This window comes from Anabrus simplex, chromosome 1, assembly GCF_040414725.1.
Source record: "Anabrus simplex isolate iqAnaSimp1 chromosome 1, ASM4041472v1, whole genome shotgun sequence".
Lineage (NCBI taxonomy): Eukaryota > Metazoa > Arthropoda > Insecta > Orthoptera > Tettigoniidae > Anabrus > Anabrus simplex.
The window spans coordinates 1348768214-1348796090 of NC_090265.1; the positions used below are offsets into that span (position 1 = coordinate 1348768214).

At 40.4% G+C, this 27877-nt stretch overlaps 1 protein-coding gene across 1 annotated transcript in view; it reads left to right on the forward strand.

The window, feature by feature from the left end:
- LOC136858336 (lachesin) overlaps window positions 1-27877 on the forward strand; it is a 1056232-nt gene that overhangs the window by 74532 nt on the left and 953823 nt on the right. The window lies entirely within an intron of this gene.

A 27877-nucleotide genomic window follows, 5' to 3' on the forward strand; every position in this document is an offset into this window, starting at 1 on the left:
CCTATTTGAAATATTTGAATGTGGTTGAGGAGAAATTAGAGCGACTGAGGATAGCCCTGGAAGAGCGAAGAATGCTTGAGCGAGGAGTATATAGTCCTGAATAGATTACGGATTTACAGTATAGTGTGCTGTTTTACCGGCTGAACTGGAAACGAGCCGAGTGGGTTGCTGTGTGATAAGAAAGTAAGCTATTGTGGCCGAAATTTCATTAAAGCCACGGCCGTTTCCTTTCCAGTCATTGCCCTTGCCTATGCAATCATCGCCAAGAGTCTGAGTCGAGACAATGTTAAAACATTTTCATAAAACGAAATGAAAGACATGAAGCTGCCAAATGAAAAGAAGATTGCACATCTTGAGGGACTGCTGGCGGGAACGAGATGTTAACCTTCTGAATAGGAACCCATGTCCAGAAATGTAGCTTTTCTTCGCTACAAGCAAAACACTGTCACGTGTTTGAATGTCCCGCGTCTGCCTTGCCAATGAGCGGAGCGATGTACGTACGTCATTGTTACAGTCCTTTATACCACACTCCCAGTGAGATTTCAAGAATGCAGAAATAAATAATAAACCTCGTTTTTGTAGAACCTACAATACGAGAGGGAAAAAAGAACGACTTCAAGTGACGACTATCCGCTTCGGTAAAAATATGACCGTATCTCTACATATCATATTCCAGTGCGCTCGCTCACAACCACCTAGTAAATGAAAATACGCCGCTGCCATAACAGGCACAAGTAGGTGAATCTAGCTTGGCGTCGTAAATCCGACGCTCCATGTAACGTCTTGTAAGAGAAGGCAGAAGAACTGAAACAACGTGCGGACTACGCTCATCGACGTATCATGCATGTGCCTTCCGACACATTTTGTTAAATTGTCTGTAGTGGGATTTCATATATATTATCTACTGGATCCGCCCTACAATCCCTCGAAGTTTCTAGCAAGAATTTAGTTACACGTTATATTAAGCTGAAACACGAGGAATTACAAAAGATCAAGAAGGATGGATACGTGTGAGTGAGTGGGTTACTATTGTTGCAAAGGAAAGGAGAGGAAGACTCAAGCAGAGGTGGATAAAACAGCTGAAAAACTAAGAGAAAACAAATAAATGAGGACCCAAAGTAGGAAGACAGGGATTCTAAGGATCAACGAAGGAAACGCCGAGCTCAAAACATGGAAATAGCGGGGGAAAAAAGACGAGGGTCAAATTTCCGATGTGATTCCAAGAATGTAGAAATAAACAAAAGACGCCACCTTTCTTTCATCAACTACAAAATAAGTAGAAACAGAAAGGCGGCGGAAGTCATCTTGCTGGCACTGTAATGAATTTCAAGAAGAGAAAATTTTATTCTACTCCCTATCTTCGCAGCTAAAAGTAATAATCCCCGTCATTTCATGTACCATACTGTAACATGAGTGTCGCGCGATATCAGCTTGATGACACTTGAAGACTAGGATCTTCTCTTCAAATTCAAATGATGATGTATAATATATATTTTGTAAGCTTAATTTGTGAAGATCGTGATTTGACCAAATAAAAAAATGTAAAATAATACATTTCCACTTAATTTAGATAGTAGTGGTGTTATCTTCATCATTCTGGTGTATTTATTTCATATGTAAATGAAACTTTTCTTCATGTGTGTTGTGAGGTAGATTTATGATGTCTTGGTATTATATGCAAATAAACAAAACAATTGATTGTAGAACATACATACCTTCTCAGACCTTCATTATAATCCGTTGCAACGTATTTCATCCGATGCGAGAAGTGTGGAAGGTGAAGGATATGAGTAACAATACTGCCTTTGTTGAAAGCCACGAGCCCCTACCACTTGAACTATGGCATCTCAGGTACAGAATTGTTTCCCCCGGAGTGGTTCCTTTAGTTTGGGGAACAGACAATACTTTTTGTAAACGGAATCATCTCCACAAAATAGGGTGGATGCTCCACGATCTCCTATCTCAACCGTGGCAACAACTACGTCGCAGGAACAGCATTGTGAAAGCGGGCATTGTCGTGCAGCGCAATGGGCGGAAATAGTGCAGTTTCCAGCGCAGTAAAGGACGATGATTAGGTTCCAGGAACCTTATATGAGTCACCTCCATCTTTGTCCATGTTCGATGTTCCACCTTTGAAAACGTTTTAGGACGGTCTGCTTTGAGGCCACACATTGACCATGCACTCATTCGTCAGCAGGAATTACACTAGCGTATCTAGGTGCGTTGCGTAGCTCCACCTCTCTTCTATATACGCTACCAACAGCAGCACCCTTAATTGTTTCTATGCAAAGTGATGGCATATGTTGTGGAAACCTTCACCTTGCAAATCTTTAAGGGCCTTCATCGTGTGTACAAACATAGCCCTGATCATGTTTGGTTGCGAAGAGTCTACTTGTATCGTTCCGTCCCCTCCCATTCTTATAAGTAACTATTGCAGGAAAATAAATACACAGTTTTAAAATATAGGGTAATATGTTTTGTAACGTATGGTATGTGAACTTTAATTCGGTAGATGGGGTTACAATGGTTGTACAGCATACCTTGAGACATTAGCTACTCAGAGTATGTCAAATCGAAGTTATACTCCATCTGTAGACGTTGCCATGCATTAAACTGTCAGGTAACCCCTCAAAACAAAGTGAGTAGCGGTGCGTCCGTGTGTCGTTGAGAGGCACACAGACTTCTGCGGTCATTTGTACACGTTATACGTAAACCAGTACATCCCATCAGACATCTTAACGAGGTTCACCACAAGGGCCATCACTTTGGTCCATGAAGGATGGACCCTTCGTCGTGTTTCTATGGATCTCAATGTCTCTCCGTCAGTTATTCAATGCTTGTGGAATCGCTACAGTGAGACAGGTAAGTTCACAACAAGGGTTGGACAAGGTCGCGGACGCATGACAACCCCACAGAATGACCGATATTTGACCATCTGTGCGTTGAGGCGTCGTTCAGCAACTGCCACAGAACTGCTACAAGACCTCAGGCGGATCACTAGAGTTACGGTGTCTGACCGTGCACAGGTTAAGGGAACTGTCGTGACGACCCAGACGTCCTGTTTGAGTGCCCCGTTTAACGCAGCAACATCGCGCAGCTCGCCTTCTGTTTGCCCGTGCCCACGACAAATGGCAACATCGCCAATGGGGAACTGTGTTGTTTACAGACGTGTCCAGATTTCCCCTGACACAGAGTGATGGACGTCAACGTGTATAGAGGTGTCGTGATGAGCAGTACATGCCAAATGTTGTCCAGGAAGGCGACCGATTCGCACAAGGTTCTGTGATGGTGGGGTGGCATCAGTATTGATGGCCGTACGGATCTGTCGTTGTCCATGGGGTGTATCGAGTAGGTTCTGCTACAGCATGTGTTGGTTGCTGCATACGGTGTTGGCCCTGAATTCGTACTCATGCACGACAATGCCAGGGCTCATATAGGGCGAGAACTGTATATTCAAGAGATGGAATGGCCGGCAGTAAGTCCCGAACTTAATCTCATCGAGCATGTGTGTGATAGGCTTGACAGAAGGGTTCGTGGACATCCTGTTCCACCACAGACTCTCCAAGACCTCGAAGAGGTTCTCATTGAAGAATGGGACCTGATGCCGCAATGTGACCTCCGCCGACGTATACGGAGCATGCCACGTAGGTGCCAAGCTGTGATAAATGCCCGTAGGGGAATATACGCCATACTGAAGCTCTCAATCTTAGATAAAAATCCACCCTGGAGAAATGTTATCACTTTTTTTGGCCCCTATTTGGACATTTTCGTTTTTGTTGTGAAAATGAACGCGAATCCATCGATATTCTTTTATATACTGCTATTGTAAAGAATATATGTTTAGTTGGTAATATACCTGGGTGTGAGGTATTGTTTTGTGATGCATGGCACACGTTCATAAACATGTTCCCCTATTTTTTGAACTGTGTATACTACTCCTTCCGTGTATCACTGTTTGACTGTTAGCCTCCACATCCCGAGCTTGCGGGTTTAAACCCGGCAGAAGTAAACGGGTTTTGGAAGAGCGGAAATGAGTCCATTCGACACTCTATGTCGGAGGATTTCGGAACTTAAAAGAACACTGCTGACACATTTGGTGTTTGTCAGATAAAATTAATTAAAACCCAGCCATAGAGCACCGCACAGAGAGCTTGTTTAAACTATCATCTGGTAGAGTAAAAGGGAAAGGTGCAATTGAGCCTCGGACAGCCTAAAAGGTGTCCAATAAAAATAACATAGTAGCTGAGACCATATGATAATACAACAGCAACAACAAAATCAACTACTACTACTAATAATAACAATGATAATAAAATAATAATATATTTAATACTTCCTCTCATCAAGTAGTCCAAAGTTATTTTAGTTCAAGTATCTTCCTTAGATAAATGTATAGCCAAACTGAAAAATTATTAGATGCCCTCAGGAAAAGAAAACATTTTTATGATCAGTTAGTCCGAATGAGTTCGGAAGGACAAACAAAAAAGTATTAGAGCATATTTTGCAAGATAATCAAAACAAAAATAAATAGGTTCATTGAAGCTAAAACTAATGTAAATTGAAGGAAGATCTCCAGAGGAGAAATTCGAGTCAGGCCACATTTCACAACAGGATTAGAAAGTTCCGGGGTTCTCAGGATAAAGACTGAAATCGTTCGACAGTGTCGTCGAATGAAGGAAAAAATGAAAGAGTGAAATGAGAAGTTATTAGAGAGACCGAAAGCAAAGAAAGAAGACTAAAACATGAGAAAGTACTTTTTACGTGGTCCATAGTTGTCGAAATCAAATAAAGTATTTCTTTCTTTCTTTCTTTCTTTCTTTCTTTCTTTCATTCTTTCTTTCTTCGTTATGCCCAACTAAGGATCGCGATGTCGTTGCTTTCTCTTCTCCCAAATTTCTTCATCTTCTCGCTGTGGCTTTTCTTGCAATCTTAAAAAAAAATCAAAATCTCTTTATTTGCAAATGAGGTGCCTACCTCGGTGGCAAATGGTACACTAAAATACATTATTGTCAAGCACTAAATATTAAATTAACAAGAGAACAAAATTTTCTTATAATACAATATTATACAATTTACGCTAACAATTTTTTCTATTAAACACACAGCTCATCCTTAGTAAATTTATATTGTTTACAAAATTCTACTAATAATATCTCCTGTACTACTTACAAATATAGTCAACCGATATACTTTATGTGGAATTACTTCAAATGATACTGTACAACTGGTATAAGATTAAAATTTACATTGCATTTATTTACTTTTTTTCTTTTTTTCCTTTACCCATTCTGGAACCTAAGTAGCATAACGACCTGCTGGGTCTTAACCAGAGCCCCTTTTGCCACCACTTTTCAGAGTTCCTGAAGGGTCTTCATAGCTACCGTAGCGGTCCCAGGGCCCTCGAAGTCCCCACTGTACTTCACCCCTACAGGCAGTCCCCTACTTTGGTTGTCCAAACTCCTTAGACTAGGGGATGGAATTAATTTATTCACACACATTTTTTATTTACATTAACCTGCACTGGTCGAATGCCCTCTAACATTTCATTTATTTTCTCTGTTGCTGTTTATTCTCTTCTTGAATATCTGTACAGATTTTGGAAAAGGATCAAACACTACCCCTGGTAAACTGTTCCACTCCTTTACACCCTTCCCAATGAATGAAAATTTACCCCAATCGCTTCTACTAAAATTTCTTCTAATTTTACATTTGTGGTCAGTCCTGCCGATATAATTATTTTCCAACAGAAGCCTCTCACGGATATCTCCCCATGCTGCTTCTCCTGTATAGGCTCTATATAACCCTATAAGCCTAGTTTTCTCCCTTCTCTTATTTAAAGTTTCCCACCCTAGTTCCTTTAACATTTCTGATACACTACCCTTTCTCCTGAAATCCCCTGTTACAAACCTTGCTGCTTTCCTCTGCACACTGTCTATTTCTTTTATTAGGTATTCTTGGTGAGGATCCCAAACACTGTTTGCATATTCCAATAATGGACGAACCATACTTAGGTAACTTTTCTCTTTTAATTCTTTGTTGCAACCTTTAAGTAGCCTCATTATGACATATAATGATCTGTATGCTTTCCCAACAATGTCATCCACATGACCCTTCCAGTGCAAATTACTTTCAAATTTTACACCTAAGTATTTGCACTTGCCATCTTTTGGGATAACTACCCCATCCAAAGTATATTCAAATTCAGTTTTATAACTCCTGTTTGTAAATGTTGTAACAGTTGATTTGCCTCCATTAACCTTCATATTATTCTCTTCAACCCATTGTTGGATACTCTCAAGGTCCCTTTGTAATTCTGAACAATCCTCAATGGTATTTATTTCCCTATAAACAATTATGTCATCTGCATACAACCTTATTTTTGATGTTATATTATTCCCTAAATCATTTACGTATATTAAGAAAAGTAACGGACCGATTATACTACCCTGTGCAATTTCCTTCCAAACTTTCTCTTCCTGCGATACGTTATTTCCTACTTTGACTTTCTGAACCCTTGAATTTAGAAATGTGTTTCACCCAACGTGTAACCCTTACGTCCAGTCCTATTCCCTCCAATTTCTTTAATAATATTCCATGTTCCACTCTATCAAAGGCTTTGGAAAGATCTATGGCTATACAATCTAACTGGCCTCCTGAATCCAATTGATCTGATATGTCCTGCTGAAATCCCACCAGTTGTGCCTCACAAGAAAATTTCTTTCTAAATCCATACTGGCTCCTCATGAACCAATTTTTATCATCACATATCCCTCTGATGTACTTTGATATTAAACTCTCCAGTATTTTACAAACTATACTGGTCAGGCTGATTGGTCTGTAGTTTTCTGGTTTCCTTTTATCACCCTTTCCTTTATAAATTGGTATTATTATAGATTCCTTCCATTCCTTTGGTATTACACTATTATTTATGACATAGTCAAAGAGAAATTTTAAATAAGGCACTATGTACCACCCCATTGTCTTTAACACCTCCCCAGTAATTTGATCACTTCCTGCTGCTTTTCCTTGCTGAAGCAGTTGGATTTCTCTGAAAATATCATCATTTGTGAATGAGAAGCTTCTTCTTTCCCTATGTGTCTCTCCTTCTGTATCTTCTGTTTCAGTTTCCAACTCCTGACAACCATCTACTGAATATCTGAATTCCTTACTAAAGAGGTTTGCTTTCTCAGTATCTGTTAAATAGTGTTCACCCCCTTCTCCCACCATTGTAGGAATTTGGATTCCTTTTCCTTTTTGATTCCTGATATATGAATACAGCTTTTTCCATTTCCCTTTGTGGTCATTACGCTCTTGAAGAATGCCATTCATATAATTCTCTTTTGCTTCCTTTTTCACTCTATTCAGTTCCCTCATTAGCTGTTTTCTAGTTTCTCTACTTTCCCTACCTTCCTTGAATTTTCTGTTTACTATTCTACATTTTCTTTTTAATTTTCTTATTTCCCTTGTATAATAGACAGGGTCTGAGGTCATTTTACCCTTCTTAACAGGTATAAATCTCTTCTCTCCTTCCCAAATGATTCCTTTGAATCTGACCAAGGTTTGTTGGTGGTACTGCTTGTATGATGTTTAAGCGGTGATTATGGACTAATTTTCAGAACTTAAATCCGTCTAACTCAATGTAATCTGTGATGCCTAATTCCTTAGGAACTTTTGCAACTTCGAGCAGAAAATTGTTTTTTACTTTCATTGATACGTCAAGGTTCAGAATTCTTTTGGTCAATCTCTGATTACTCATTCTGAGAATTTGTCCAGAAAATGTATTTCAAGCGTCTTTTCCTAAATGTGTCTAAGATTTTCTCTGAGTGTTGGTGGAGGTCATGAGAATTCCTTATCATCCAAATTCCCCCTGTAGAGACTGGTCCAAAAATGTCCTTACGATTTTTCTTTCTTGCTTTTCTACATCTTTAATCAATGATCTGCCCCCAATGATCAGTGCTTCAGATGCATATAGTGCTTCCGGCTTGATTACAGTGTTATAATGTCTTAATTTTGCATTTTGGGATATATGTTGTTATTATATCTGCTCCAAGTGAGTCTGTATGCTCTTCGCAGTTTAGAGGCCCTTTCTTTGTTTGCTTCAAGATTGAGTCCTGAAGGTATTTGAATTTAAACACTTGGGATATTTCTCCATATTGGGTTTTCACTGGCTGTCCATCTAGGTACCGGAGAAATCCTTTCATGTAGTAAGATTTCTGACATGAGATCTGGAGTCCTGCTCTGGATGCATTTTCATGGAGTTTTTCAATGGCTGCAGTAGTTTCCTGCCTGTTATTGGACAACACTGCTAAGTCATTAGCAAAGGCCATACACTGAAAGTGAATATTGTTTTCACGTAATCTTCCAAGGGTTGTTCCTTTAACTTCTTTTTCCTAAGTCCTAATCACTTTTTACAAAAGAAGATTAAAGATTAAAAGGGCCAACCCATCTCCTTGTCGGACTACTGTTTTAACATCAAATGGTTCACATAATTCCCCTAAGAATTTAACCTTCGAAGTGGTGCCTGTTAGTGTCTGCATGATTAATTATCTTGTTTTCCTGTCTACTTTGAATTCTTCCAGTACACAAAAAACGTGTTGGTCTATCTGTAGAGTCATATGCCTTTTCGAAGTCCACAAAGTAATCACCGTTGGTCTGCTTTTACGAATTTGTAGGAAGGTCTTGAGGTTAAGAAACCGTTACGCTCACGACCTGCCTTTCCTGAATCCTGCCTGATATCATCCAATCGGATTATCTGGTTGTATTTCAAGTCTCTCGAGTAGGTGTTTTGAGATAATTTTGTAGGTTACTGCTAGTAGGGAATAACTCCGTAGTTATTTATGTCAGTTTTACCCCTTTCTTATGTAAAGGGCGAATTATTGCACAACTCCAGGAATTGTTTCACTGGTCCAGATATCTGCAAGAATTTTATTATTTTCTGAGCGATATTTCTACTACATAATTTTCCCATTTCGGCAGTTATACCATCTTCCCCTGGAGCTTTGTTGTTTTTAACACGTGTATTGTCTGTTTAACTTCTTCTATTTTTGTAGGCTCTGAATCTGGATTTAGTTATGATGTTTCAAAAGTGAGTTAGCTAGTACGAGTTTCGCAATTTAGGTGTTTGAAGTGTTCTGCCAAAATTTTACAGTTTTCTTCATGATGCGTTTCTTAAATTTCATCCAGCCTATACTTCTTTCAAGGTTCTGTAAAAGTTCCTAGTATTGTTTTTCTTGAACTCTTGTTCGATTTCTGCGAATCTGATCTGACCGTAATGGCGTTGTTGGAGTCGTATATTCTTTGAAGTCTCGTTCTACATTTTAACAAAGGCATGTCACTTCTGTGTGGTTTTCTGCGAATTACAGTCTTTCCATGCTTCTGTGCGAATTTCTGACGCCTCATCACAGGTATCGTTCCACCACTGAAGTTTACGTTTCCTCGGTGGCATGTTAGTGCACTTGGATGCTTTCACAAGTTCGTATTTAAGTTCTGACCAACTTGTAGCATCTTCGGTGATATTGGCCATGGAAGAGGTTGGGTTTTGCTTCAGAGCCTCTGGGTCGATTCGTGGGTTTCACCGTCACCTACGTTTGGGTCTGTTAGGTTAAAACTTCACTTTCGTTAAAGATATGTGGAGATCAGATTCGATGATACCCTTCTTGATTTTGACATTCATGATCTCTGCATGTTAGTTTCTCTTCGTAATATGTGAAGTTATCTTTGTAATAGCCACACGGTCTATCTGAAATTATCCTAAATGGATGTTTTGGGGCCTCCAGTTTGTTTCCTTCTGCGGATGTGCTAGAAAATGAGTCAAAATTAGTTTCAGATACGATTCGTTCACATAACCCACATGGAATTATGCTGAGTGCAAAATGTGGAAGTTCTTATGATACTTACGGTGCGCTTTTGTAATATTGGAAATAAACGTGCTCATATATATATCCTTGTGTGAATAAATGTTTTGAACATTTTTATTTTACTCTGAAGAAAATGGAAATTGTAACACCCAGAAGGAGTGGTGCTACAATGCTGCAATTGAACATGCAGGACGAGTGTTCGGTTGTGATTCGATGAATACACTTTCAGGTCCCTCTGACCGCAAGTTTGGACAACAATCAATACAGGATGTGCCCACCACAATCTGCAATATATTGATGAATTCGTCGAGGCATGGAGTCAATAAGGCCCTGGATCGCTTCCTCAGGCATTGTGGCCCATGCTTGCTGAACTGCACGGGTCAGTTGTTCCAGAGTTATGGGTGGCTGAGGACGGTTGGCTAGTTGTCGACCCATCATTTCCCACACATGCTCAATAGGACTGAAGTCCGGAGATATGGTGGGCCATTCTAAGGTTGTGATGTCGTGGAGAGCTTCTCTGGAGATGCGTGCAGTGCGAAACCCGGGCATTGTCCTGTTGAAACACCCCATTAGCAATGTTCGCCATCATAGGGACAACCACTGGATTGAGTACCCTATCAACGTACTGTCGAGCAGTCATAGTGCCCTCAACAAGCACTAATTGTGATTTCACATTAAAGCCAATAGCTCCCCAGACCATAATACTTGGTATTGGCCCTGTTGTGCCTCTCAACAATTAGATCTGGACGGTCCCTCTCCTCGGCACGTCGGCGCACACGATTCCGGCGATCACTGCGGGCAAGACAGAAGCGCGATTCATCACTAAAGACGACCCTATGCCATTCGTCGACCCATGTCGATCTTTCTCGACATCAGGCCAGCCTTACACATCGCTGTTGTGGTGTCAATGGAACACCTTCTGCAGGGACATGGGCTCGTAAGCCAGCTGCACGCGGACGATTACCAACTGTTTTTTGTGTAACGTGGGGTGCCACAGCTGCTCAAATTTACGGTGCTGTTGCATGGGGTTCCATCCGCGCCATCCGAATGATGCAGCGATCCTATCTCACAATTGTCTGTCGCGCTGGGCCTGTGCCAGGTCTACGAGTGTGGGTACCTTCATTTGACCACTGCTGCTATACACGTTGTACCGTAGATGCCTGTTGGCCAACACGTACAGCGACAATCCTTAGCGATAATCCAGCTTCACACAGCCCAATTATCCGAGCCCTCTCAAACGGCGGCAGTTGTTGATAGCGTGCTATTCTCTGTCGTCGAGGCATGTGTGACGGGGAACACTTCACTGCACAGACTGCAAGTCAACTACGCTACACCAGAGTCCGTATACTGGAGTTGATTCCTCCGCGACCAATCACGTGGGGAGACCTGTAGCAACAATCCAATGGGTCTGAAACTTTGATCGTTTGCATAGCTACATGGCGTCGTTCCAGATCTTGAAAATCAACACAAACGACCAATGCTTTCATGGTGTTGCAATTTCCAGTGTATTTCCATTTTTACATATTCATTTTAGTAGGTAAATATTGAAATGCACTATAACATACCTGAAAGCAACTTATGCTTAAATACAAGGACTATTTGTGTGCTAGAAATTCAAAGCACCTTTTCTAAAGAGAAATTCCTTCACTGAACAGCTTTTTTCTGAAAATTGTTCTTCACATTCCACGCCTTCCATTAGATCGAAAATAATTAAAATGTATAGCACATTGAATGCTTTCTAAACTTAATTACATTCTAAAATTACCTTTATTATCCCAGACACAAAAACGCTGGGAAGATTCTAAATTAGTACATCTCAGAGAAAATGCGTTTAATTAGAATGTTATTATCTATTGATGAACAGTTATGGCATTTATAATGTAAAATACTTAATCGTAACCTTCCAAACATGCACCACTGCGAAACAATCTGTGTTAAAGATGTAATTAACGTACATATCGTTGAAAGAGGAAATTTACGAAATTAATGTTATTCTATTCAAAACCAATTTTCTTTTCTGGTTAGTTCTAACAGATATAATAATAAAAAGAGGAAGAATCATAGGTATTCACTCGCAGCACATAATGTTGGCACAACAAATTATCAAACCTTCTTATTAACAGAGCTTGATATAGATCCGATGTCCATAAGGAACCTAAAATATTTTTCCTGAAGTGGTAAATATCATGATGGTCTAACAGGCTCTTTTTTGTGTAAAAGAGACTAAGTCCCATATAGTGCACTGGTACTTCCGGGCTAACCATATAAGAATACTAGCATAGTCCTACACAGGCTAGGATTCGGCTCCAGGATTAAACTCTGTGCCATATCCTAAGCTAACAGGGTCAAGTTCCACATCTCGGCTAACCGCACTCCTGCGCTAGCCCTAACCTTACAGACTCGAGTTCGACTCCTCGGTTAACCTGAACTCACAGACTCGACTTCGATTCCTTGGCTAATCTCGTAGTCTCGAGAGCGATTACTTGGTTAACCCTAACCTTACATGGTTGAATTCGACCCCGGTTTTGTAGTGTACGCTTTCTGAGCTTGGCTTAAAGGGCTAGGTTCTAGCTGTATACGACTTCTGAGCTCAAGATTGAGGGTTCGATTCTTGTAGACTTCAGGTATTTCTGTTACTGGAAGGGGGCTCTAGTTCGGGCCCTGCTGAATTAGTACATATCTAATGCAATAGCATGCAACTGGCATTTCTTCAGAGTCTTACACCTTGTAACCTAGGACCTCTAGCTGAGTTTGGCTAGTCTTTCTAGTCTGACCCCTCTTAGTTAACTCTCGTACGGGAGCTGGCATAGAGGCTATTGGTGATGTACTATTCTTATGGGGCTGACTCAGAAACTCACACGTTTTAACTTAGGATCTATTGGTGTTATCGGCCTAAGTCTGGGTAGATGGCGCATGGTCTAATGGTGATACATCGCTCTTAATGGGGCTAACTCTGGAGAGCTTCCTCAGGGACTCACAACTAATAACCTGGTACCTATAGGTCTATCGGACTAACTCTGTCTTACGGAAATAATTCTTGGGAGCTAACGCTGGGACTGTTGGTGACACATTATTCTAATGGGGCTAACTCTGGAGAGCTACTACTGGGTCACGGAGAAGAGCTAGGAATATTGGGAAATTTGGTTGCTCTACACATTGCTCTTTTGGCACTAACTCTGAGGAGATGGCACTCTAAACTAATGCGTACACATAGCGCTTATGGACTCTTATAGGGTTTAAACCACTGTGCATGTGCCGTACCTCACACCGCGTAGTTAGTTAGCTCATTCAGTTTGCCTATGTCTGTGGTTGCGCGTTCGATCGATCCCTGCTAAAAAACTTTCTGAGTGCAATATCAAAGGTTCGATTCTTGTTAGATTCGGGTAATCCTGTTACTGTAAGGTGAACTAAAAACGTAAGTGTACTAGTTGCCGAAATTGAGAATTGATGAGATATGCATGCTCCACCTGAATGTTTGGAGGTGTAACACTAAACGATCCCAAGGAGAGCAAGAGGTCTGTACACGTCACTTAGAAGCTCGGAAGTGTCATAACGGTAACTTTGCATACTGTACACCCCGACTTAAAATAAAACAAAGTACGTGCTAAAGCGACAGGCTGTGATTTGTGTGTTCACGTGTTTCTTAACTTTCAGAGCAAATCTTTGAGGTGACCAAGTAGCTTCCAATCAGACTCTATGTTTAGCTTATTAGATCACTCAATTTATGATCAAAACTTCGGAACTTATACATTTGAAACCTAGAGACTTCTCGTGGCGTACAGTAGATTTCACATAACTCCTCGTGTTCAGAACCAATGAGTGTCCGAGAAAAACTTTGATTTCTGATTCATGAATTACCTTCTACTGCAAGCTGAGCAGCTTAGACTGTTAAACGAAGGCCTCTTGAGCTCTAGTTAGCGGGTTTGATCTCGACTCAGTCCGGTGGGGCTTGAGGATGATAAATTAGTTCTTTTCCCTGATACAACGTTTTAACTTATATATTTGATCTCTAGGGATATTTTAGCTGATATATTTGATCTCTAGGGACTTTTATCAGTCTACAATGGTTCTTCGCATCACTCGGAAATGAACTCTCATGTTCAGAACACAATTGAAACCCGAAACTAGCCAGGTAGAACTTGATCGTTATTCAACGCGCACACAAATGAGCATATAGATTCGATCACTAGGGATATTTCTAACTTTTAGAACAAAAAAAAAAGAATAGAACACAATACCATAGCGAGTGGAGAGCAAAAACTACAACATTATATAATATTTGCAACATTCTTGTGTCTTGTAGCTAGAGCATAATTTTCATGAATTAAATAGCATTTACTTGTTATTCGATAAAAAATATGTTCTTCAGCTTATGATCACCGTTTGATAGAGGTGTAATGAAAATATTATATTTCAGCTTATTATCAAAAATTTTTCTTGGAGGTACTAGGATTAACAGTTCAAGGTGGGGTTATTGTAGTCAAGAAATAATAAAACAGCAGCACAACTTTGTTTCTTCCTATCTATTATCATTTAATATTTTCAGGTACAGTACACAAAAAATAAAAATCTGGAAATGTATTGATGTATCACACTTAATACAGACTTTTTTGGGATTTAGATACTACATTATATTGTGACTTAAACTACAAAGATTCTGCTGTGACCTCAAAAAGAAATAAAACAGTATAACTTCGCTTCCTTTCTGTCTGTTAACATTTGATCAATTTACGTATAGTTTAAACAACATAACAGAAAACGTGCAAATGTATTGAAGTAGCACACATAACAATTCTTCTTTCCTTGGCACAGATAGTCAAACTAAACAGATTCTACTGGAACTTCAACAGATTTTAAAAAAAGTTACGTTTGGTTTTCTATCTATTATCATTTCATCATCTGACGTATAGTTTACACAACATAACAAAATCCGACATGGCACATTAGACATAGCAATATTTAAATGTAGTTTCGATTCTTGACATAGATATTGTGTCATCCTGTGATTTATGATGATGATGATGACGATGATGATGATGATGATGATGATGATGGTAATGATGCTTGTTGTTTTAAGGGGCCTAACATCGATGGTCGTCGACCCCTCCTGTGATTTAAACTACACAGATTTGCTAATATTGTTCTTCTTTAATAAGCTTAATATGATCAAGTTTAAATCTATAAATATAGCTACATAGCTGCAGTCCTTTCACGATATATTGTGATTGACCGAGCATGAGGTAACCCATGGCACGCTCTTGACCAAAAGTATACAGTATATTGACCATACCGAAATTGATGAACTTTTTTCAGTTCCCTATGCATCAACTGTTTCTCTCTTCCAACTCTAACCTAGCAACCATTCTAAACCTAAGAAGTCAAAATTTATTTGAATTCGAGGCAGAATGAGGACGATTTCAGAATTTCTTGTACAGTACAGTTCGTGCTTCGCCTAGTGCTGCACCTCCAAAAATTCAGGCACGGCGTGCATGCCTCACAAATTCTCAGTTTCGGCAACTATACACTTCAGGTGCATATACCACACAGGTGACAGGTAGAGACCTTCTTTGGATGCAGCTTTGCCCAGAGAGTGGTGCCCCTGCATAAGTGAGTCCCAGAGCACACTCTCCAATCAATCAATCAATCAATCAATCAATCAATCAATCAATCAATCAATCAATCAATCAATCAATCAATCAATCAATCAATCAATCAATCAATCAATCAATCAATCAATCAATCAATCAATCAATCAATCAATCAATCAATCAATCAATCAATCAATCAATCAATCACTACTACCAATTAAACTTAGGAAGATGTTTGCTAAATGTTTTGTGTGGAGTGTGGAGTCTTATTGATCGGAAACGTGGACAGTTAGACAGAAAGAACAAAACTATTTAGAAAGTTTTGAAATGTGGTTATGGAGAAGAATAGAGAAAGTGAAATGGGCCGATAGAGTGAGAAATGAGGAGGTCCTGAGCAGGGTAGGAGAGGAGAGGAACTTCATGATGATGATACAGGAGAGGTAACATCTTGGATTGGTCACATATTACGTAGAAATTGTCTACTACAGAGAATCATGGAGAGAAAAGTTGAAGGAAGAAGAGGGAGAGGATGTTTGGAATGCTGACATACGTGAAGAGAAGAAGTTACAAGCAAATGAAGGAAGGTGCTCAGGACAGAGAGAAATGGAGGACATCCAGTTGCTGCCTGTCTAAGGACAGATTTACTGAAAGAAGAAGAAGTTATATTCTATATTCCAGTAACAGAATTACTAGAATCTATTCAGAATCGAATATTTGAACTTGAGCTGAAGGAACGTCTTTAGCAAGGATCGAACCCGCAATTATAGTTAGAGAATACAAACTCAGTAAGCAAGCAGACTCCACGGTCTGAGGTATGGTACATGCCCAGCGGTCCTATACCTTTATAAAATACCATAAGAGCGATGTATACGCATTAGTTTACTGTGCCAGCTGCTCAAAGTTACTCCCATAATAGCTATTTATATAGTGGCTATCGTTTCTAGCAGTCCTAGCACAGCTTTGAGACCCCGAGGTAACTTATCGAAGTTAGCCCCTTAAGAATAATGTAGCACCATTAGGCCCTGTGCCAGTTCTTCTGAGTCAGCCTCATAAGACCAAATGTCCTAGGTAACAAGGCGTGAGTCCCTGAGGTAGCTCTCAAGAGTTAGCCCCATAAGAGCAATGTATCATCATTAGCCCTTCCGCCAGCTCCCTAGAGTTAGCCCAATAAGTCCTAAGTGACAAGTTGTGAGTCCCTGAGGTAACTTTCCCCAGAGTAAGCCCCACAAGAGCAATAATCTCCAATGGCCACTCTACCATCTCCCTAGACATACTCGTATTAGACAAATAGGTCCTAAGTTACAAGTTACGAATCTCGCAGGTAGGTTTCCTCAGTTAGATCCACAAGAGCAATGTATTATTAGCCCCTATGCCAGCTCACCAGAGTTAATCCCATAAAACAGAGTAAGCCTGACAGACCAATAGGTCCTAAGCTACGACTTGTGTGTATCTGAGGTAGCTCTCTAGAGTTAGGACCGTAAGAGCTATGTATCACCTGTACCACCTGTGCGCCACCTCCCTAGAGCTAGACCGATAAGACAGTAGGTCCTAAGTTAGAAGTTGTGAGTCCGAGATGTAGCTCTGCACAGTTAGACGTTTAAGGGCAATGTATCACCATTAGCGCCAGCTTCTTAGAGGTAGTGGATAAAAGTCAGTAGGTCCTAAGTTACATGTTGGGAGTCTCTGAGGTCACTCTGCAGAGTTAACGCCATGAAATAAAATGGCGTATGGCTTTTAGTGCCGGGAGTTTCCAAAGACATGTTCGGCTTGCCAGGTGCAGGTCTTTCGATTTGACTACCGTAGGCGACCTGCGCGTCGTGATGAGGATGAAATTATGATGAAGACAACACATACACCCAGCCTCCGTGCCAGCAAAGTTGACCAATGATGGTTAAAATTCCCGACTCTACCGGGAATCGAACCCGAGGCCCCTGTGACCAAATGCCAGCACGCTAACCATTTAGCCATGGAGCAGGACATTGGCCCCATAAGTTCAATGTATCACCATTAGCCCTCTAAGTATTCCATATCTCGCATTCCCAAGTAAGTGTTAGTGACACTACGGCATTTTAAACACCAAGTTTGATCTGGAGACTGAGGACATTATTGTAGAAAAACCGTTTAAGGAAACGACAAAACACCACTCTAGCATACCAGGCGATTCCGTAGAAAGCAAGCCCGTAGTTTTTCACGTGGCTGTTGAAACTGTGATCAGAGACACGGGACCTCCAGCTTTACGTCGAGTCGGAACCACCGGAACGTGTTTCCCCTTTCAAAAATCCCACAAGCACCGGCAAAGTTCCGTGAACAACAAGGACTTTTGAAAAAAAAATACTTTCATAGACAAAGTAGTAAATACAGTTCATCCAAAAATGTTGCATGCAGGTGAAGAAGAGATTAATAATGGCGTTTGTTATCGTGTAATACGAATATTCAATTCCTAGTAAACGGAATGCGATTTAGACGCTTGAAAGTACCTCAGAAGTTCATCACGGCTGACTTGATTCATCTAGCTACTCAGTATACACAGAAATAGTTGGCCATGAGTTCATTCACGTTTTGTAACAATTATCCATGACTGGGAAGTTGCCATTCATAGCGGTTTCATCTGTTATTATTTTGCATTGGTATTGTATTCAGGACAGTCCGCAAAATAATCAGTCTTCTGTGATACTGTACGCAAATAAAAACGTATACTCGCTTTTCCAAATAGCGAATTGCGAAGACTTTTCTTTTAAACAATGGTTTAAAGTACAACAATGTACAGTGTTGTAGGAATGTAAGAACTTTTCAAGTATTTTCAAACTCGGAGAAGGCAGAGTTGATACTAATCCACGGCAAGTGTAGAAATAATGCAGCTCAAGCTTGTAGTTTGTGTGCAGACCAAGTACATATTTTCTTTATGACTTAGCCTAACCATGGGATCTTAAACATTCTGCTATGCTTCCTAGTAGAAGAAGTATGCCATCAAGTGGTGTTTCGGTGTCCTAATTTCGCCAAGAAGCGAATGCGTAATTTCAGCTACAACGTGCCTCTCACTTTAAAATATTATGCAGAGATTCTCTTCCAGCCAGCTGCTTTGTCGTTCTTGAATGCCGAATGGCTACTTTAACCTCTTGAGGAGGTATTGTATAGCATTGCGAGAAAATATTACAAAGATGATGTTAGCAAATTGTCAACTTATGATCAACATAGCAACTTATAATCTTAGCATCCTTGTTCAATATTTCTGAAAATGTTCGCTCTACAGGTAGTTAATGATAAATTTGTCTTTGAAAATTATATCAAAAGATCAAAAGCCTGTTTCCAGTCATTCGATCGGGTCAGGAATGGAATGAACGGCTGCCGTAGCCTTTTGCACTCCTCTGCAGCAATTATTGATGACTGAGAGATGAAATGAAATAATATTGGAGAGTGTTGCTTGAATGAAATATGACAGGGAAAACCGGAATATCCGGAGGAAAACTTGTCTCGCCTCCACTTTGTCCAGCATAAATCTTAAATTGAGTGACCGGGATTTGAACCACGAACCCCAGCGGCGAGAGCCCGGCGCATACCGGCCTGATGAAAGGAGGCTCTGAAAATAGGATAGCAACTGTAACTGTGCGATACTAGTAACACTTCGCAGAAATACACAGGAATTTGAGTAGGACAGTACAATCATTGTGCAGGACGTTCTTAAAATAAATGATGAAGCAAGTTACATCGTACACTGAAGTGTGGTAATAATATTACAGTAGTAATAGTATACCCTACCACAGTTCAGACAACACAACATATTATGTTTCTTAGGCCAACGTACCACATCAATGTAATTCCAATTAAAACAGTAATAACTCTACCGGATATGTGATTAAAATCCAGAGTCCTTCAGAGCTCAATATGCAAGCATTTACTGTACAATTCACCTAAGCGTCCAACTGCAAACATTAATTTAGTCTTATCTCCTTTCCACGCACTGAGCACTGAAGTACCTCAAGTCACCATACTACAAAATAATATAATCGTAATTCACAACCATATAACCAGGTTTTCTTTCTCAACTGAACTCAATTGTGATTTGAAGAATACGACTTAATTAACTTTTATTTCTTTGTTTAAGTCCAACTGACTCAGGTTTTAAGCGCACGATGTAATACGGCAGTGGTAGAACTGAGGGAGAAGCGACAGTGGGCTTAATTAAGGTACAGCCCTACCGTTTGTTCGATTAAAGGATGATAAAACACGGGAAACCATTTTCAAGGCTTTCAACTGTGGATTCGAACCCATTATCTCCAGAATTCACGCAAACAGTTGAGCCGCGTAGTCAACATGCAACTCTGAATTTAATTATAATAATTTTGCTTCACATTTGATCTCTTAATCTTCTCCTTTTACCACTTCTCCCTCACCCGTGCGCTCGTGGGTGCGAACTGTGACGCACATATTGATTTGGCCGTGTTTTACGACCGGTGGTCTTTCCTGACGCCAACCTTAAGTTGCGAGGTATAATGGCTATTGCGTGTTTCTGTGATTATTGGTAGTATGATATGTTGTCTGAATATGAAGTGGACAGCGTTGGGATAAACACAAACACCCATTCTCCAAGCCAAAAGAGTCAATCATGCGCGATTAAAATACTGGACCCTGAAGAAATTGAACACGGGGCTGTCTGAGCCGAAGGCCTCAACGCTGTTTATTCAACCAAGGACTCAGGCAAATTTCTTCCCTGAATATTTTGTTTATATTACAAGAAATGAGTTAACGCCTTTAACTAGTCGACTGAAAAATCAGTGTGATATTGATTTAATGAAAACAGCACCCTCTGCAAACATAAAGTTTACAATATGCTGTATATACAGTGAGAACATTTTCAGGCATCTATTGTACGACTAATCGTGTGATATACTTCTTTCACTAACGCACTGTATGTTATTTCGGAGTTTTGAAAGGTAAGTTCATTTCACTGGTTTGTGTCGAAATTACGGTATTATAGTACATAAAACAATAATATCTGTAAGAAAAGAGCCTCCGTGGCTCAGACGGCAGCGCGTCGGCCTCTCACCGCTGGATACCGTGGTTCAAATCGTGATCTCTCCATGTGAGATTTGTGCTGGACAATGCAGAGGCGGGACAGGTTTTTCTCCGGGTGCTCCGGTTTTCCCTGTCATATTTCATTCCAGCAATGCTCTCAATTCTCATTTCATACCATCTATCATTCATTAATAAATCACTATGGGAGTGGCGACCCCGTCGTACTAATAGCCTATATATGATTCTCAATGACTGGAAAACATGTTGTAGTTTTTCATTTTCATTTTCATCTGTAACAAACAAAACTATTAATAATACATTTATTTTGCTTTACTTCCCACTAACTACTTTTACGGTTTTCGGAAACGCCGATGTGCCGGAATTTAGTCCCGAAGGAGTTCTATTAAAAGCCAGTAAATCTACCGACACGAGGCCGGCGTATTTGAGCACATTCAAATACCACCGAGGTGAGCCAGGATCGAATCTGCCAAGTTGGATTCAGAAGGCCAGCGCCTCAACCATCTGAGCCATTCAGCCCGGCACAAAACAAAACTAGTAGCACAACAGTCCGTATGGGTCTTGAGCTGCCAAGAAGACAGTCTTACTGATACTGGTCAGCGTGAAACATCCTCAGCGGTGTTCCTTGACTTTCCGTACCGGATGCACTGCATCTCTTATGAGCCAGCTCTCGAGGCTCTCACACTAGGCTGAGTGAACCCTGTTCCAGCCTAAACTGACCAGGATTCGATCATAGGGCCTCGAGGTGAGAGATAGGCACGCTGCTTCCGTACAACGGGACTAGCCATAATATCTTTACCGTTCCATTATTTATAATATTCATGGAACGTAATTTTAAGAGGTCTACATTCTGTTAGAAACAGTTCTCTTTTCTCACGCTAACTTCTTTCTGGAATTATAAAGAGTTCTTCTCCAATCATGCAGAATAAATTGGATCACGTTCTCGCTCCAGTATTCCTCCACGCCTGAATGGACGTAAAAATGAGCGCGTTGGTGTTATTGGATCGGCAACAGAAAGACGACCGCGCAGACAAGATGTATATTGGATAGAAGAAGAAAATAAAATAAAGGCAGTCAGCAACTCTACATGGGAGCGAAAATTTTCATCTGTATTCTTAAGTATGCTCTGACCACTCTAGGATAGAACTTAATGTGAAAAAGCCAGTCTGACAGAATTTTATTCTTGCGCTTGACAAGACTAGGAATGTTTCTTGTCGATAAACAGGAAAATATCATTATTAGTCCAAAATGCTACAGCCCAACGGAATAAAACTCACAAAAATCTAAATACAAAACATGTAATTCTGGTTGGCTTAGAATGAAAAACAACCTCTTTTTAAGTATTAGGGGGCGAAATAAATTATAATTTCAAAATATAGACCAAATAATGTAATGTTCATACGAGTAAATGAATATGGATGAACGTAAATAAATAAAATACTGGATTAAAGGCACTATATTTATTTAATGAAGCCGAGTTTTCAGCCAAATTGCATTGGCCTTCATCATGGCATGTTATGTTCGGTTTCCGACAGTGAGCAAAGAAATTCAGAGGAACGAGGAAGTCATGACCGTATTATCCACGGCCTACCCCACTAACTGGACTCAAGGATCGTCGTGCTGTGATCCACCGCTCTCTGTCGACAGTTTCGTGAGTGCGTCCCGCTGTTGTTATGCATGTATTTCTGCAGTACAAGTCTCCATGTACTTGATAACTTGAAGCCGTCTTCCCTGTTGATGTTATTTGGACGCAGCTCTATCTCTATGGCTTCCCTAACCAGTCGAGCATAGAAGTATTTTACAGGCACGATGACCTTCGTCTGGTCAAATAGGATTTCATGGTCTGTACTGTAGGAATGCTCTGCTATGGCAGACTGACTTATGGAATTCTCCGTGGAGGATGAGAGACCGACAATCTTTACCGACCTAATGTGTTATTTTACCCTGGTGCTGACAAGCCTTTTCGTCATTCCAATATATGAGCAACCACAACCACATGGAACTTCATACACGCCCGGTGTTTCATTATGTGGTTTTACTTCGAATGACTACCACGTTCCTTTGAATTTATTTTGTTCACTGTCGGTAGCAGAACTTAACATGCCCTAATGAAGACCTATGCAATTTGGCTGAAATCTCGGCTTCATTAAATAAATAAGTGGCTTTAATCCAGTATGCATTTATTTACGGTATACAACGAGCCACGAAAACCTACGTTCATTACTTAGTAACCGCTATGGAGAGGATATGTACTTGAAGGTTAGAAAGTTCGGTGAACTGACAAAGAAAATATCTGAGTATATCGCCAGACAAGCCTTCTTGAGGAGATGCCGTGGCAGCGACATCATCTGCAAACTACTGGAGCCAAGAAGATTCTGGCGGAAGCCAGTAGACATTTGCTGCAAAATCAAATTCAACAAACTAGGAGGGATTTGGATAAGTACAATAGAATTACACTCGGTCTTTCATGGAGATTAGCATTAACTTGCATACTGAGCATTGGGCCTTGATAGACAGGATAACATATGAGCAGGCCGAACGTGTAAAGAGTATAGTAGAGCAAATCAAGGAAAAAAATCAGAAATTTGTCCACCGCAAACCACAGGAATTATATTATAACAAGGTCATATAGAAAATATGTCTGATAAAGAACTAAACCAAAACTCAATATCAGTGCTAAAGAAAGGTTTTAACTTTGCTGTGGCACCGAGAAGAATCCCAGTAGAGAATATTTTCTGTGGGGTAGAGAGTACCATCAGAGATTTACCGTTAAACAAGGCGGAAGAAATTCGTCAAGATGTATATTACGTGCTGGAAAAAGTGAAGCCACCACGTCGAAACCTGACCAAAATTGAACTAAAAGAAGCTAATGAATTTCGTAAATTGTAATTCCGGCTGATAAGGATAATGTTTTAGTCATCATGAATACAGCTGATTATGAAACAAAAATGAACAACGTACTAGAAGAAGAAACGTATAAGCAAGTAAGGTACCCCACTAAGAAAATTAACACACAAGTCACCCGACTAGTGAAGAGCTCAACACTTTCAGAACACTTGCAGAAGACCTTACTAAATTCAGACCCGGTACTTCCAGTCATTTATGGCCTCCCAAAACTACACAAGAATGACGTACCACTAAGACCAATCATGAGTACCATTGGTTCGGCGCCCCTTGAGTTAGCCCGCTATATTTCATCACTGTTACAGCCAGAAATAGGGACGACAGAACATCATGTTAATGATTCGAAACACTTCTTGCAGAAATTACGTGAGCGACGGGTGGACGAAAGTGACATCCTCGTATGTTTTGATGTTACGTCATATTTTTACTAATATACCAGTAGAATAAACACTTGCTTACATCAGACAATACCTGTCTGAGGACTTGACCAATCTGGCAGCAGTTTGTTTAAAATATACTTACTTCTACTACAAAGGGGTTTGTTATGAACAGATAGAAGGAGCAGCCATGGGTTCACCTCTGTCACCAGTGGCTGCTAATATTTTTATGGAACACTTTGAGTCTGATGCATTAACTACAGCGCCACTGAAACCTAAGTGCTTCTATCGTTACGTGGATGACACATTTTCGGTCTGCCAACATGGAAGGGAAATATTAGATGAATTTTTGGAGTACCTAAATTCCATTAACAGTAAGATCAAGTTCACGATGGAAGTAGAAAATGAAGGTAAATTTTTTCTTGATGTGCTATTATACAAGAAGAATGATGGTACACTAGGCCATACAATGTACAAGAAACCTACACATTCTGAAATATACCTTCATAAGTCCTCACATCACCTCTCTTTCGAACGTTATTTACTAGGGTGAATAACGTGGCAGACGCTGATAACCGCTCAAGTGCATTAAGAGAACTGACAACATGCATGAAGAAAAACGGCTATACGTCAGGAGACATAGCACGAGCTGTGAAGATCAAGGAGCCTAACAGGGATAGTACCATGCTGGACTACAGTAAAAAGAAGAAAGTATTCCTTCCTTACGGGGCAGGTATAACTGACAGAATAGGGCGCAGTCTTAGGAAGTAAAATATAATTCCATTTTTCACCACAGACCGGAAGCTCAAATCCCTGTTTCGACCATTCAAGGAAATAGCACATCTTGAAACACCGGGCGTGTACGAAGTTCCATGTGGTTGTGGTTTCTCATATATTGGGATGACGAAAAGGCTTGCCAACACCAGGGTGAAAGAACGCATTAGGTCGGTAAAGAATGTCACTATTTCATCCTCCACGGAGAATGCCATAAGTCAGTCTTTCATAGCATAACATTTCTACAGTACAGACCGTCAAATCCTCTTCGATCAGGCGAAGGTCATCGTGCCTGTAAAAGACTTCTATGCTCAACTGGTAAGGGAAGCCAAAGGGATAGAGCTGCACCCAAATAACATCAACAGAGAAGACGGCTTCAAGTTATCAAGTACATGGAGACCCGTACTGCAGAAATACATGCATCACAACAGTGGGACCCAGTCCAGAAACTGTCAGCAGAGGACAGCGAATCACAGCACCATGATCCTTGAGTCCAATTAGTGGGGTACACCGTGGATAGTACGGTCATGACTACCACGTTCCTTTGAATTTCTTTGCTCACTGTCGGAAGCAGAACTTAATATGCCCTGATGAAGGCCAATGCAATTTGGCTGAAATCTTGGCTTCATTAAATAAACATAGTGGCTTTATTCCAGTATTCGTTATTTATTTACGTTAATGCAGTGAGCCAAGAAAACCTACGTTCATTAATGAATATGGATTGTTTATATCGGATTTTTTTCGAGAGAAACCATATGTCAGATTATTACTGTGAGTTTCAGAGATTCAATAATATGGTATATATTGTAGATACCACATGTCAATGACTCCAACTGAAGAGAGAAATTCTACTTCCTCAACGTATAGGCGATTTAGTGCACACTCAAGTGAGTTATAAGTGGTAATGGTATTCTGTTCTGCTTAGTTAAAGAGTTTTCACTGACATACTGAGTCAAACTTAGTTTAATAAAGGATTCTAAAAGAAAAAAGAAGGGAGGGATTAGAAATTAATTATACATGTGTCGCGCGCATTGTAGATCACGTCATGTGTCAGCAAGGGTATGAGGACGTGCGGAATATTTTTGAAAATCGCCTCCTAGAATACTGCGAATGAATGGCAGCACAACCGGTTCAGTCACCAGTTTGGCGTACGAAAACGCTGTCAAGTTCCTTCGGATAACAACGAGAGTGCTCCTGCCTTCAAAACAAGTCGCTAGCCAGACCGTAACTCCTGGAGTAGGTCCAGTGTGCCAACGCCGCAGACAGCTTGGTTCCAAACACTCACATGGTCTCCTTCCTACCAACCTACGGCCATTAGAAGTATCAAGACGGAACTGACTCTCATCTGAGATCGCAAAAAGATCCCCACCGCGCTCTCCAATGAGTTCTAGCTTGACACCATTAGGTCGTAAATGGTAGTGATTCGGAGTTGAGCATGAACAGGACGTCTGTCTCTGAGCTGTCCCTCAAGTAACTGATTTGTTACACTCGCTGTGTCACTCTGGTGCCAACTGAAGCTTTAATGGCTGCTATAGGTGCAATACGATCCACCACAGGCATGGGGCGAAAGTGCCTTCCCGTGCACATTGTTGCGAACAATGATGTACTGTGAATACATACATCCCTGCTAAGGGGAAAGAACAATTTCCTTCTAATAGGCCTATTTATTTTAAAATTTGCTTTACATTGCACCGACACAGATAAGTCTTACGGCGACGATGGGATAGAAAAATGTTAGGAATTGGAAGGAACAGACCATGGCCTTAAATAAGGTACAGTCTCAGTATTTTCCTGGTGTTACATTGGAAAACCATATTTAGGGCTACTGACAGTGGAGTTCGAACCCACTTTCTCCCGAATGCAAGCTGATAGCTACGTGACCCTAACCGCGCAGATACTTGCTTGGTCGTAGACCTATTACATGCTCTCGTTCAGTCTCAGTAAGCTGCTGATTCTGCCTTCTTCTTCTCCTTAAAAGCACGTTTGACTCACACCCATCTCACAACCTCAACACCGGAGAATAACTAACACTCACGAACACTTCAGCGCGTATTTAAAGCAAACTTGCTTTTCAAGTTCACAGTAGCACTACTAGAACCACTCTTGGTTTTCGTAATTTGTCCATAAAAAATTTGAAAAATTGATCTCGTATTTGCTCACCCACAGGTAGATATTTGCTGCATCTGTGAGCAGATTGATATTAAAATTAGGATAAAATGTTTAAATAACGCTGCCAAAAGAGTACGCGCTGGTGGAGTATAATGGTGTATCTTCTCAATGCTAATGAATTTTACTCAAAACTTTAAGAAATTTATGCTCATGCGAAAGTTGATGATTCAGTAGGTGCAGCATGTATTGATGAGATGAAAAATTTGAACCTCTCGTGTATAGCAGTGAAACGGACATTTTAATTTCAACAGTTCGCCGTAAATACGTTTTGTATTTTAACTTGAGGATGGCTCAGCAACACTTTTAGTTCATTACAGAATACCTACGTTCATCGATATGAAACACGGTAGAAAACCTCCAGATCTAATCAAATGGATGAGGAGGTTAGGACCTAAACCACCCTCTGTTGAGGATTTTGTTAGCTCGTGTTTCAACGGGGAAATATAAAATAATGAACAATAATTTCCAGGCATAGGGCACTCATTTCTCAACTGCGATAGGTACAATTCAGTTTTGAAAAGAAAACTAAAACAGTGCGATCGGATTACACATTGAAGTTATATGCACAACAGATTGCAACATCCAGCCAGAAGAACAGGTTTCACGTAATTCCTTATTGTCCTGGAAAAATAAAAAAAAAATAATACCATAAGCATTGGTGGCAAAGAGAAATGATTTATTCCTTGAAAAATCAGGTAGAGGAGTTCCAAGTTTGCAGAAATAATATCAGTCAGTAAATGAAGTGAAATGGCATATGGCTTTTAGTGCCGGCAGTGTCCGAGGACATGTTCGGCTCGCCAGATGCAGGTCTTTCGATTTGACTCCCGTAGGCGACCTGCGCGTAGCGATGAGGGTGAAATGATGATAAAGACGACACATACACCTAGCCCCCCTGCCAGCAAAATTAACCAATTAAGGTTAAACTGCTCGACCCTGCCTGGAATCGAACCCGGGACCCCTGTGACCACAGAGAGCACGCTAACCATTTAGCCATGGAACCTAACATATCAGTCAGTATGAGCATTTCAGCCATTTTATCAGTAATGACCATTCAGTTATTGCAAGAAATTTTGTTGATTGTCTAGAGTGTCATACGTTCCATATCAAACGCGCTAATGATTTAGTCAGCATAACAAACATTGTTCTGATGGACTGCATATACACATGAGTATAGAAA